The sequence below is a fragment of the Molothrus ater genome, chromosome 2 (genome assembly GCF_012460135.2).
Source record: "Molothrus ater isolate BHLD 08-10-18 breed brown headed cowbird chromosome 2, BPBGC_Mater_1.1, whole genome shotgun sequence".
NCBI classification, from domain to species: domain Eukaryota; kingdom Metazoa; phylum Chordata; class Aves; order Passeriformes; family Icteridae; genus Molothrus; species Molothrus ater.
In genome coordinates, this window is record NC_050479.2 from 53,288,505 (window position 1) to 53,303,200 (window position 14,696).

Below are 14,696 nucleotides of genomic sequence, written 5' to 3' on the forward strand. Positions count from 1 at the left end.
CTACTATTTTAAGTTTACATAAAATTTAAATTTAAATATCTTCTTCAGGAAAGCCATATTCTGAAAGTCTGTTGTTTATTTAGCTGCACAATATATGAATAAAACAAAACTATATTAATAGAAAAAGCTGAATTACCTTATCTTCAGACAATTTTAAGCACTAAAAATGGATAAAAATCTTAGAATCATGAATAGGCCAGGTTGAAAGGGGCTGGAAAGATCAATCGTATGACCCAAACTCTCTTGAAAAAGGGAGCTTATTGTATGATAAGGCAAAAAACCTGTTATATCCTAGGCAAAAAGTAGTGCTCCTTTAAATATTAAGAGATCTTCAACCAAAGCAGACTATGAGAAGGATGCACTGAAAAACAATCTCCTGTATTTCCTCCTTTCTCATACCTCACAGAGCAATTGGTCTCAGCCATCTATTGAGGTCCTTTTAAAGATGAGTAGCTTGGGTGGACAATTTATACACATCACTCTTACATTTCTGAACATGAATGTATTAAAGTTTCAATTGAGTTGCTTACAAAGTAACATATTGCTCTATTTGAGATGCCTTCAGTATCTGAGGCAATCACTTGAGACTGTACTTAAAGACATTAAAACTTAGAAACAACTGTCAAATAGCTCAAATCTGCTCTTCAAAAGTATCATGACTATGAACTAAATAACAAAATGGACACACAGTACCTAACCAGCAGTTTTAACTTTGAAATATTTATTTGTACTGTCTAACAGAAGTTTATTTCAGTAGTAATAATTGCATTTGTATCTGTCTGTAAGTAAGTTCTAAATTAAAAGATGTGTAGATAAATTTGGGGTTTTTTTCACCTAAATTTTAATATTGAATGCAATATAACACAATTTTACATTGTAATTGTCTTCTAGTTATTTGCTAGCCAAACACTATTAATGAATGAATGCAGTTTTGACAACTGACAGTTAGGAATCTGCCTTACCATAATAAGTGTTGATATGGATAAAACACTGGGAACAGAAGCAATTTTGGTTTTATCTTCATTATTATTAAGTAAATATTAGGCATAAATATCTTTAGAAATATGAGGCATAGGCATCTTTAGGTTACTTTTAATGTCTTATTTACTTTAACAAAACTGCATATTTTCCTACTGCAGTAATGAGTCAGGAGACTTTCAGATACTTTCATATTCCTATCTTTTAAAAAACATACAAACTCCAGGACATGCTATCATCCTGTTACTCTGTTTCAGGAATGTCTTTCACAGTCAGACCTTGAAATGGTCATTCATGCTTTTGTTATTTCAAAATTAGATTTTTGCAATTCCCTATTGGCTGCTTGCCCAATAGGATGCTGCATGAACTCCAGCTGGTTCAGGATGCAGTTGCCAGGTTTCTGTTCTAAAAGGGACAATCCAAGCATATTTCACTTTTTCTGAAATTTTGCTCAGATTGCTGGTTAAAGAACACATTGATTATCAAGTAGCCCTTCACATTTTCCAGCAGAAACACAATGTTAGTCTAATGCACTTTATCAATTTTATTTTAAGCCCTTGCCTATGAAACAACATTCAATGAGGAAAACATCTAGGTTAACGAAGAGCAACTTACAAATTGTAGTGAGGTCTTATGCAGTATCAGTAGCACCATTTTTCTCACTTAACATAAAAGATCCAGTGTTTCAATATCGATTTTTACATAGAACTACTCATTTGTGTAGATGGATTGTCACGAGTTTTCACTAGCTGAGAATTTGGGCCTTGGTTTTAAATTTTTTTTTTAATTGCATTTTGTGATTGATTGAACTGAATACAGGGTTAGAGGGTTTTGACATTTTCACTCAGGTTTATGGTCTAACCTGCACTTTGGACTGAGACTCTGCAAGCAAAGGGTTTCTGTTTGAGTTCATCATGGAGGAAATTCTCACAGATAAAAAATAATTTCAAAAAAGGAAAAAATGTTGACGTTTTCTCTGGTAGCTTACACTAGTTGACAAAGCTTGATGTATTCCTCAGCTTTTTCAAATTGAACAAACCTCATTTCAGATATGAGGGACAGCTGGAAAAATTTAATACGTTACTGAAATTGCATTAAAACATACAAAAAAAATGAAGACAGAGACATGTAGTAAATAAGAAACAAATTACTTCCAATAAGCATGAATCCTATTTTTAAAGTGCATGAAATATGATTTAATTATAAGTCAATCTACCAAAATTAATAAATATTCAGTTCTTAAACTGTCTTTTGTACAATGGCCCCACATTCTGAAGAACTGTTTTTAATTCTGTTTTGGTTTCTTTTCTTTTTTTTTTATGAGCAGGAGTGGATAAATAGTAATTGAAAGGGAGAAACTAGTGTCCACCTGAAGCCCTGAGTTTCATCAGATGCTGCCACCTGGAGCAGCAGTTTGTAAGATTACGTACTTTGAATGCTGCAGGTCTTTTTAGAGCCAATTTTTCAAAAGCATTAAACTTCCTAGCAGAGGTGACTGGTGTCATTTCCAGAAAGCCTCAAAGCTGCTAAGGGCAGGCCTACAAAAGGGAACTGAGAAGCTCGTCTACGCTCCTGAAACACTGAGGCCAGGAAATGATCTTTAACATTAAGCCAAATGATCATAATGCCTCACTTTCGCAGGGCTTTAGCGTGTGGCATCCTAGCACATGCATCTGTTCACAGCCTTGTACATCACACTTTTCCTCTGGGTCCAGCATGCAGATCCTATGGCTTTGTTATTGTTATTTTTCTAATCCTTTCAGACCCTTCAGTTTCACTTGGCATGATAGTGAGGACTGTGTGACCCACAGAAGAGCAGCCAGTATGGGACTGGGTGCTCTAAAGACAATAAATGCTTTGCAGTGAGTGTGGAGCTGCACTAAGGTGGCAAAAAACATGATATCTCAGCTAGACAGGAGAGAAGGAGCTATGGATTTGTGCATGCTTTGTACTGAATTTACTCTCAGAAAGAGTACATTAAATATGCAATATATCACATTATATCCATTGTGAACCTACACCCATGGTCCCAGTTGTTAAATTAGTTTAACTTCTGAAATACCCAAATCATTCAGAGCAGTGTTTGGTTTTGGTGTGGGGTTCTCCTTCTCTCTCTCCCTCTCTCTCTCTCTCTCATTATGTTATTTATGAACTTATTTATGTTTGTTCAGTTTTGGTACTTGAAATAGGAGTAGTTGCCTATTCTGTTTGCAGGAACTTGACATTGCTTTTAATTTCCACAGCTCCATAAAACTGTGCTTTTCTTTGTGCTGCCCTGTTTTGTTGAAATTAGTCTGGGGTAAAAAGAAACAAAGAATAAAATGGGCTCCCTGTGAGCACTTAATTTTCTTTGTGTTTTGATTACAGAGGAATTCTTTGAAGGAGAAGATTATAATCATTTGTTTCAAAACAGATTTTTAAAGACAAAACCTCAGCAATAAATTAAAATGACACTTTTACACAGTTCATTGCACACTATTACAATATCTTGCATTGCTGATTTACAGGATCTCAGACACTAAATACATATTCAAAAGGGGACAAGTAGATTGTTGATTCTTGTCAACAAGGCAAGACATAAAAAAATATACATAAAGAATGACATATATTGCTAATAGCATTCTTTTCTCTAGGCAAATTACCAGTATCAGAGTTTTATTTACATACGATGAAACTCCCATTCTGTTTAATATTCCACAATAAATTACACCATGTTCTTTAGTAGTATTATTGTAGTGAATTTGAATTAGAGAAATGAACAGGCTTTTCACTATTTTCTGCTTACTGACAATAGACAATCTCTTATATTATTCCCTGCTGGCAGGAAAGATTAAATTTATTTCTTCTTTTTTTTTCTTCTAAATTTCTGAGGAGGAGGGTGAGGACAGATGATGCACTATTTCACTACTTTCTGTACATTTTTCTCAATAATTTAAACAAAAAGAAAAATACTTATGAAAGTGAAAAGCAGAATGTCTACTAGAGGATAAAAAGTGTTACTAATTAGCTAAAAAAATATATATATAATTGAAGACATAAATTGAGAACAAAACATAGTGTGGAAATATTATGCTTACTAGAAACGGTAGAAATGGCAAATTAAGATTGTACTTAAAATATTCTGTCTGTTTGCTTCACACATAAAACAGAGAGTGCAGCAAATACATAATTTTTTTCCTAGTGTTCTGTAATAGTGGTATGTATTTATAAATCATACAATAGAATTTAAACACATAGTCTGACTATTTAAGGGTAACAACTACACATAAATGACTATGCCAAATATTTCACATTGAAACCTCAGTAAAAAGATGCTACTAAAACTACAAAAAAGAAATGGATTTTGTATGTTTTCCATGCTGGAAATACAGATTACCAAAGAGGAAAATATTTAGATATACTGACAGGTAGTTTCAGTTTGTCCAGATTTTGAATGTTGAAGTGTAGCAAATCTATTCTGAAAGGGCTGTAGCTATTTAGGGCTTTAATTAGGTGGTTATACGCAAAATTTAATTAGGTGGTTATATGCAAAATTTAAACTGAAATGATCTCTTAATACTTTTTTTTTAAACTGAAATACATTTTCAGTTAATGTATTTTTTGTGTTTTTCAGTAAAGGAGGGATTTAGAGTACTGCAGTAGGAAGCAGTAAATAAGACATTGGATTCGACTTTTTACTGCATTTTCAAAGTAATAATTTCCCATATATTCTGAATTACTTTTGATTCTTCCCAAAATATATTCCCAAATTCAGGTCCCTGTATAGAGTTGAATTAGGAATAAGAAAGACTTCAGGACTTGTGGAAAAAATCAGACTAGATGATAGCAGTGATCTTTTTAGCCTTATATTTTTTGGTTTTTTTAAATACCAGAGACAATTAAAAGTGGTCTTCATCCCATCTAAAATTGGATTCCAACTATCTGTATCTGAGCTAGACATCCTTAGTGCTTGCACAATTGAGAAAAAAAGGTCTGTTTCAGGACAGCTCATCTTATCTTCTTCAGAAATGGCTAATTCTCTACAGAGACTGTAAAGAATTGTAGGGCCACTAATTCAAATGCAAGGATCCATTTTGTAAGATTCACATTTATTTACTCACTTAAACCTCTGTAAAACAATGAAGTAATTAGAAATACTAGAATAAGAATTTCTGGAGTCCTCTTTCTTTTTTCATCTTATTAACTGTTTTCAGAGGAACAGACTCAGACATTCAAGAAGGCCATATCACAGACTTCTGTTTACCTCTCTCTCATCTGTTACTCCAGCTATCTGAAATTGGGGAATTCTGCTTACAGAATTCTTAAAAAGATAACAATTGTCAGCCTAGTTTAGGAAGTACAAGTGCAGATCTTGACATGTATATAAATAAACAAAAAATATAGCTGTACCTATACTTTGCTCATTTTTTCAATGGATTGAAAGTACTGACAGCATTTATTTGCCTTTAGCACCATCTCATCTTTAGTCACAGATAATTCATATGAAGTTTGTCTGATTTTATGGTCTTAGCTTTTTTCCCTCAGGTGTACATTTTTGAAAGAAGACTGTGGGGGTTTTATTTGGGTTTTGTGTTTTTATCTATTTAAATCTTCATTTTCCTTCATGATTCATATTACTTAATTTTTTTCCCAGGAAAACTAGCTAAATGAACACCAGTTTTTCTAAGGGAATAAAAATAAATTCTTTCCTCTTGCAATATTATGAGTATTAAAGTGGTCAGAAAACAATTTATTTTCCTTACATTTGTCCTTGAATTGTTCAGTTTCACAGAGGCCAGCAAAGACACCGAAATTATAGATACATTTTGTTGGTGCAACACTCATTTTTATTTGTGCATTACACAAAACCCACAACTTTGCCATGTAGCACTTAAATGCTTGATGTTATTCCTTTGTTTCTACCCTCTCATTTTATGATAATTATAACATTAACTTTAGACATCTGAGAAATCATTTAGGAAAATTCTATAGAAATGCATATCCACGCTAACAGTTTTATCCCCTAAAACATATGTTATCCTCAGTCTTAAAGTATTCATTTCAACCTATTATCATCATTGTTCACAATGACATGGGAACACTCACTAGGAAGCTGTTAAATTATAGTCAGACACCTCGCAAATGTAATGAAGTATCTCCTAGACTGGTATCAGAACTATTAGTCATATGGAGAATGATTTTTTTTATTAAAAACAATAAGATTATTTGTAGCAGCAAAAAAAAATTTGTCTTTAAATATCATACTTTGACAGGAAATTAAGCAAAAAAAAAAAGCCCCAAAACTTCCAAAACACAAGTGGAAGTAATATATAGTATGGAAAATTGGTAGAACTACTTAAATCCGTACTTTGTGTATGCCTTTTGAATGGGAGTTCATACAGTCTTTTCAGGTGTATCACTTTGAAATACAATGAGCCATATAGATTTTACTTAAACCTGATTTCACTGCTAAGAATATAAGGTTCAAGTTGAAGTACATCTAAACCATCAGTACGTGCATATAGGTGTATGTTTTGTCAAAAAGATACAGGTACAGATTAATAATAATACACAAATAACTGTGATCAATCTCAGCTGGTGTGGAGAGCAGCTGCAAGCATTTGAAGACAATCAGCCATCATCACCAGTTTGCATTCTGGCCAGCTGTACTCCCTGAGTGTCACATTTATCCATATCTCTCCATCTCTACACTCTCTGTCAATCTCTGCCTGTCTACACAGGGCAATCAGAAAAGTAGTCACTTTTTATTAATAAAATTTCCATCACCTAGAAAAAACATAATATTAAAAAAATTACTTTTTTATAGTAAATAGAAGAAAGAAGGAAAGAAAGAAAGGAAAGAAAGAAAGGAAAGAAAGAAGGAAGGAAAGAAAGAAAGAAAGAAAGAAAGAAAGAAAGAAAGAAAGAAAGAAAGAAAGAAAGAAAGAAAGAAAGAAAGAAAGAAAGAAAGAAAGAAAGAAAGAAAGAAAGAAAGAAATCAGAATATGGCTTAGAGACCGGAATTTTCATTGCCAGTTTGGAACTTGGATATTTTTATTGTGTTGTGTGCAATAAAATACTATTTGGTCAGTTGCAGAGGATAAATCTTCAACTCAGCTATAACTCCACGTCAATAGAGGATTTTTCACTTTTTTTTTTCCATTAGTAACTCAGATAAAAAAGAGCTTTTTTGGTGAAGAGGTGTTTTTATTTGTGGAGAGAAGCTTCATTGCTCTGGGGTATTTCTTTCCCAAAGAGTTAGAGAATTAAAACCCAGTTTAAAGAATTTAGTTCATCTCTGGATTATTTGCTATCTTGCACCCACAATTAAATAATGTGTAGAACTATAACTGAAATGATACCAGGTGCTTGTCACCTTGCACTAGGAAACCTAATCCCATATTTACCTTTAATTGTGCTCTGACACCTATTAGTTTCAAGATTCTAAACTAGGTCTTCTCTGCCCAAGGTAGCTAATTAAAGTATCTAGATACTGCATGCACACAGAAAGCTACTGAATAATACATGAAGATTGACTGAAGTAAATCTCTTTACATTTTTATCTGTTATTCATTAAGAATTTTCAGAAAAACAAGGTTTGTTAAGGCAAAAATAAAATACCACCATACTTATAGTCTTTTATAATAGAGCCTAAAGTGTTGTAAAGTAGAAGTGGCTACATCTGAACATATGGAAAGCTAAAAAGCATATACTATTAAATGTTTTCCTTCATTGTACCAGGTACTGGACACACACTCTTTTTATTTTGATGCATTGATTTTTAAGCAAAAGTATAAAACATCCCTGTGATATTTTCCTTCACAATGCCGATCACTTGCCTTCAAAAAAAATTAAGCAAATTAAAATAGAGACAATTTTAGCTTAAATTTAGGAATCATCTCTTTTTGTTACTGTTGTTGTTTGAGTTTGGTGTTTTTTTAAAAAAACCCTGGTTTTTGAAGTGCCTCTCAAAGAATTTTTCAGTCTCTTATGTCTTTGAGCTGTTAATATTTTAAAGACATAATTTTTATATTAAGCCTCTCAGCTGAGTGTAGACAACAGAGAAGAATTTTGCCAATTTAGAAATACATTGAGAAAGACTCAGAATTTAAGCAATTTTTTTTTCTCACATAGTGTAAACTTTAAGTTCTCACGTTTTGGAGGACCAACTTATGCTTCCTAGACTTCACTCACAGAAACATCAGCACTCCTGCATTTAAGAGATGTGATCCATGGCAGTGTAGTTTAGCATTTATCAGCAAATATTAAATTCACCTTTTTGGATATATTTAGTGTGTTCTGAGCCAGGTTACTGGACTGATGACATATTACATTTCAAGCAAAGTTATAAAGTTAACTATTTGACTGTTGAACAAAACTGAAAAGCAACTATTTTTTTTACACTCATACGGGATTTGATATTTTCTGCTGATGCGCATGGTAACATGTATTGATGAAGACTGAAAGTTAAAAAGTGTCTTTAGCTTGTTAATTTCTGGTTTTGTTTGTTTATTTGGACTTTAGAAAGGAAAGCTCATATGCAAAAAATGACATTTTATAATATACTTTTTTTTCATTTAATAACTGCTTTTTTAGAAATAACAAGTGGAAAAAACAAGACTGACTCAGGTTGTTGTTTGAGCAACATAATTTTGCTTAAAAATTCTGGTCGAATTTTTACCAGTGGACTAAGCTTTCAAAGAGCCTGTGATGATTATGGCTGATATAATTAGATAATGCAAACTTCTGAAATGCTAAAGACAGCAACTATTATTGATTAGCATAATCCTCACCATAATCAATTCTGATTATCACTTCAGTATGAACAGTGCTAATTATATGTAGTGCAGAACACATTATTTTAATACTGTAGGTAGCCATTACATATAATATGAATTTTGAAGACTTGGAAGTATTTGAATCAAGATATGGCATGGTTCTAAAAGGTAATCCAAGGTCATCAGCTGACACAATTTATTCTGATGGCATTTACTACATATCCAGAAAGATCACCTTATCATAATGGCATATTTGGCCTGAAAATATGGTGTTCTGAGGACATAGTTTTTAAGTTAAAAAAAAACAAACAATTCTGAAGAGAAGAGAAGAGAAGAGAAGAGAGAAGAGAAGAGAAGAGAAGAGAGAGAATGCAAACAACCCTAAAACCAAATAGAATCCTCTATTATTTCACAAGAGTTCCATTTAGAGTGCATTTAAAGAAAGGTCTTACAATTTCAACAAGTATCCCAAAGAATGAATGGGAAAAAAAAACAGGAAAAAAATCCGATTGGGGAGGAGTCAGTTGAACCTGGATTCAGTTCTTTCATTCTGAAACATAGCATAGGATTTATATTATCTTACTTGAGACATTTTAAGTATAGATATCTACATTTTAAAAAATACTTCTTTTACAGGTAAGGGAAAAATGCAGAACTTGTGAATGGAAATAATTCCATCTAACATTGCTATTTAGTCATATGAATAACACCTTTACCAGCATCTACTTCTCTACACAAAGTTGAGGGACCACAAGGGACTAGTGGAGATATCCACACTGACTGTGTAGTATCTAAAATTAAATAGAATCTATCCCACTTAATATGATTTGTGCAAGGTGTTTTAAACCATATTTTGTTTCATGTATAAATAGCTGTTGAATAAGTATTGGAATATGTGCTCAGAAGTGACACTGTGAGGATTCATGAATGCAGAGTGTGAACTGGTTTAACATTTAAAGATGAATGCTCGCCTTTGTACTGAATATACTGAAACACTTAGGTTTTCCAGCAGTCGTTACTATGAACAATAGTCGCAGTCTTGAAGGCATACACTAAATTTTGCATTTTTTATTTACTGTTTTCATGTCTCATTTTAATATGTGACTTACAGTTAGACTTAAACTTAAAAAAGCTTTGTACACATGATTAATTTCATTAGTTGAATTAAGAAATCCATGCAGATGTTCCTTTTCCTATGCTGCTTTAAATGAAAAGTTCAAGTAGAAAAAATGATAGTAACATCTTCACATTTTCATAAATGTATTGCATGCAGTTTTATCTAAGAATTAATTTCGCATTGTAGATACATCTTAGCTAGTACTGATGCACGGTGTTCAGTGCTCAGCACAATTGCATTTTAAGAAATATTGATGCATTAATGTATACAGATTGCATTCTAGGTAAACAAGAAAAAAGTTTAATTAAGCACTAAATATGTTTTGAAATAATACCTGTTTATTTTCAGATTTCATTTATAGATAACAATAATTATATTTTTATTCATGCAGCAGTGAAATACTGTTCTATAGATTATAACACAATACTGAAGCAAATGTAGACTGCAAGGCACATCTAATTTATTCACACTGCTAACATCTAGGAAACCTAATGATGCTGATGTTCTCTCTGGTTTTCACCAACTTTCTTTGTTTACTAGCCTTTCAGCATCAGCAATCTCACATTTATAAGTCCAGAAAGGAATAATATATTGCATTAAAATGAGTCCAAAATGTAGATGACAAGTATAACAGATATAATAGCAGAAAGAAGAGTTTTAAAGCTCAAAAAAGTGAAAATTTTCTTTCTGCAACTTTTGCTGGTTTCACCATGAACAAAATAATTTATTAGTAATTAAATGAGCAATTTTTGGTATCTGATAAAAAATACATGGTCAATGTAGTGCTATAGGTCTCTGAAGACTTCTCGTTAACATTTGTGATCTATCAAGATACATTTTATAATTCAAAAAAGATTTCACATGTGACTATGCAGGTGTTTAGACAGATATATGGATGGATAGATGGCTTTATAGATTGGTCAAAGGTAGAGGGTGGTGTGTGTTTGTATGCCTCCAAAAACTCTACTGATTAAAAAAAAAAAAAAAGAAAAAAAAACCAAAACAAAATAAAACAGAGTGAAAAAACAAGAATGTGACATTTCAGTAAAGTCACACTGCTAGATTCTAGGACCTATGCAATAGTGCATCATGTGTATGTTCTGGGCAGACAACATATTTTTCCCTTGCGTTTAGTCCAAAAAGTTTGCTCGAAAGACCTTGTCATGCTTCAAAAAGTGCTTAGGAAGGTTCTTCTTAAGCACTGTACTTAAATTCTTACTGTCAACCAAAGACATTCTGAAGTTTCTCCCTACATTCCTTATTTAAAACTGAGATCTGACTAGATGTTTGGCAGCTGCAATAACAATATTTTCCCTAAAGACCTGGAAAATTAAGAAGCTTTTAATATTTACATTAAAAAATCATTTCTTCACCTTCAGTTACAAGAACCACCATAAAAACCCCAAGAAAAAGAAATTAAAAGTAAACTGACACATTTCATTAACTTTTATTGATGACATTTCTCATTTTTGACTTTCCAGAAATAGTTTGAACACATGAAAATCTTTCAGGCTTAAGCTTTTTAAGTGAGAAGCCATACCCATTCCATTGTCTATTACCTATATTCTTTCTAGTTCATGATGTGTCATGGTTTAAGCACAGGAAAAAATCAAGCCCCACCCAGCCCTTGCTCACTCCCTCACCAGTCAGATAAGGGAGAGTATCAGGAGGGAGAAAATTCCTGCGTTAAGAGTTAGACAGTTTAATAGGGAAAGCAAAATCCATGCACACAAGCAAAGCAAAACTGCTTCCAAAAATCAGGCAGGGGTTCAGCCATCTCCAGAAGAGCAGGGCTCCATCACATGTAATGGTGACTTGAGAAGACAAACACCACAGCTCCAAATGTTTCATGCTTCCTCTTTTTGCCCTCCACTTTAAATACTGAGCATGACACCATCTGGTCTGGAATATCCCTTTGGTCAGTTTGGGTCAGCTGTCCTGGCTGTGTCTCCTCCCAACCTTCCGTGCATCCCCAATTTCCTTGTCAGCATGGCAGTATGAAAAGCAGAAAAGACGTGGGCTCGATGTAAGCCCTGCTCAGCAATAACAAAACCATCTCCATATTACCAAACCTGTGTTCAGCACAGATCTAACACAGCCCCATACCAGCCACTGGGAAAGAAATTAAATCTATCCCAGCCAAAATCAGCATATGAAACTATACAGACCTTCACATTTAACATGCACACTCTTTCCAGTTTCCCTAAATTCAAGCTTTCTTTCCACAGTCACCTACTGTTTCTGAATTTAAGTGGAAAAGTTGCGAAGATGAGCCTTCAAATAAAAGAATTGACATTATCAATTGGATTCAGTTTTTCCTGAATACAAAATACTATGTGAAAGCCATCAAGCTGGAATATAAAGTTAAGAAAATGCTTAATGTGGCTAAATTCTTATATCCATATGTTTTGTTACCTTTGCCAAATTTCTACATATATGGTTATTATCGTCGTCTACATAAAAACTATTGTAACTGTAAGCCAGATGTAAAGTTCAACTATTTGGTAAAACTTACTCCAAATTTATTTTATTGGTACCTTTTGGGGAGACAGAGAAAGCATAAATGTGGGAGAAAATGCAAAGTATCTCTGATTAGGGGGGATTTTTTATATGTATACAGATATACAAAGAAGCAGAAATGAGTTTAAAGAGGAGTTTTTGTAGGGTTTATTTTGGAGAGTATTTTCTTTGAGGTTATTTTTATATGTATGAATAGCTCATTTCACTGCTGAATTTGGGATAAATGAAATGCAAATGTTGCTTGTAGTGATATTTTTGATGTTGTTTTACAGCAGGTGAACGGTAATTACATTTCCATCTGTGCCATTTTTCTTTTCTGTGTACATACTGAACTTGCCTTACAAGTTGTTCCATCCTTTTAAGAAATATTGCTTAAAAGAAGTACCATTGAAATGGACTGATGGGGTAACAGATGGTTTTTACTCTTATCTGTAAAAAAAAAAAAAATTCAACTACAGGCAAGTCAATTAGAGTGAAGTTTCCAGTAAGGCTTTTCAAGGGTAAAACTTCAGATCCTTTAAAATCTGTTTACAGTTATCTAGGAGTGGTAGTCGGGATCATCTAATAGAACAATGTCTGGGTGTCCTGGGTCACCTTTACATTGTCAAATGCTCTGCTTCAAAGAGTAATTCCTTCAAGGCCAAGTAATACAGCATGACACACATCCATGCAGAAAGCCCCCTCCACAGGTGGCTGATTGTGTGCCATACATACTAGATGGCCAGAGATTTTCTTTTGCATACATGGCCCCAAACTGTATATATTTGGGTTACAGAAATCGGAATCTGAAATCATATCTAATATGACATAGGGACTGAGTCTCCGTTCACCAGAATTTCCACTGCCTAAAAATGAGGATTTAAAGCACATGCCATGGTTTATACCAAAAATGTGGCATTGGAGTCAGTAAGCAAGGATAGGTTGGATTCAATCTACACAAGTGCTCTCAGCCAACGTCTGCATTTAGCTCTAAATGCAGATGTACCATTGGCCACAGAGCTGGATGGGGCTAAGACCTCAACGAATCACAGCTGTAATTGGAGCTCCTGTAAAAGGAGCTGGCGGAATAAACTTGAGGATGTTTTGTCACATGGAACTTTGGGGTGTGTGTGTTGTCCCTGTCTCCAACCACTGACCCCACAAAACACGTGGATACTAAATGTAATACAAAAAAGACATTTTTGAGTGCTTGCAAATATTATAGCCAAGCTAAGATTAAATTGGAAGCCATGTAGTGTAATGGTTAAAACTTACTGAGAGCTGGAAGGAATTAAACATTAATTAAACATATTCTCCACAGAGACTTTGTTTCAGGAAGAACTAGCTGGTTTAGATAAAATCAGTTTGGTTTTAGTACTTTTTCAATCATGTAAGGAAAATGGTTTACACTTTCAAATCAAATGCCCAGCCACTTGGGTGTAATGCTAAAATTATCTTCTCCTCCTTTTTCAGTAAGTATCTGTTCCCAGAAGAGAATTCAATATTACTAAACTTCAGAGGAAAGAGCTAAAATACAATCTTAACTATGCTAACATTTGTCTGCCTGCTAATTTTCAGTCTTCTTAATACAGATTTCCTAGATTGCACTTCAGCAAAACCTCTGGTATTCAAATTTGCACTGAAACAAAAACCCTGTAGAAAAATTTTGTAGATTATTTCATTATTATTTCTAAACATTATTAAATGTTTAATATTTTGATGTTGACCTAAGTTAAATGTTTCTTCTCATAAGGACTTCAGCAGTTTTATTGAATTAAAAATATCCATACATTATGACCATAAATCTAGTTTATTCAGAACTTTTTTCTAGTTTATTCAGTCTTCCTACCTACAAGTAAAACAAAATATTGTATCACCCCAATAGGGTAGTTTCAAAGTCTTCATATGATGTATAAAATTAAAAACTACAGGCAATATCATAAAATATTAGCAATGAAAACATATACTGGCCAAGAACCAGTGCTTTAAAAACTGCTTTGGCCTTTCTCACACTAAGTAGCAGCAATCTTCCTGTTAATAGAGGCAGGACATTGTCTGCAGAATTACAGTTCTACGGGCAATTATATAGAGAGATGTACGGATGAATGCCAAGTTCACCAGATTTCCTAAGTTTACAGTACTGTCACTTCCCAGATCAATTTCTGTGAACTGTCCCAAAGCCACCTTCCTGTTCACTGGGATACAGGATACTCCAAGGCACCTACATACAGTACAGAATGAGATTTTTATTTAAACACCAAAAATAAAAAGATACCAGAATTAGAGCACAGTAAAATACAATTAGTTGTGGTCATACATCAATAGATTTCTTGCATGTAACAAGT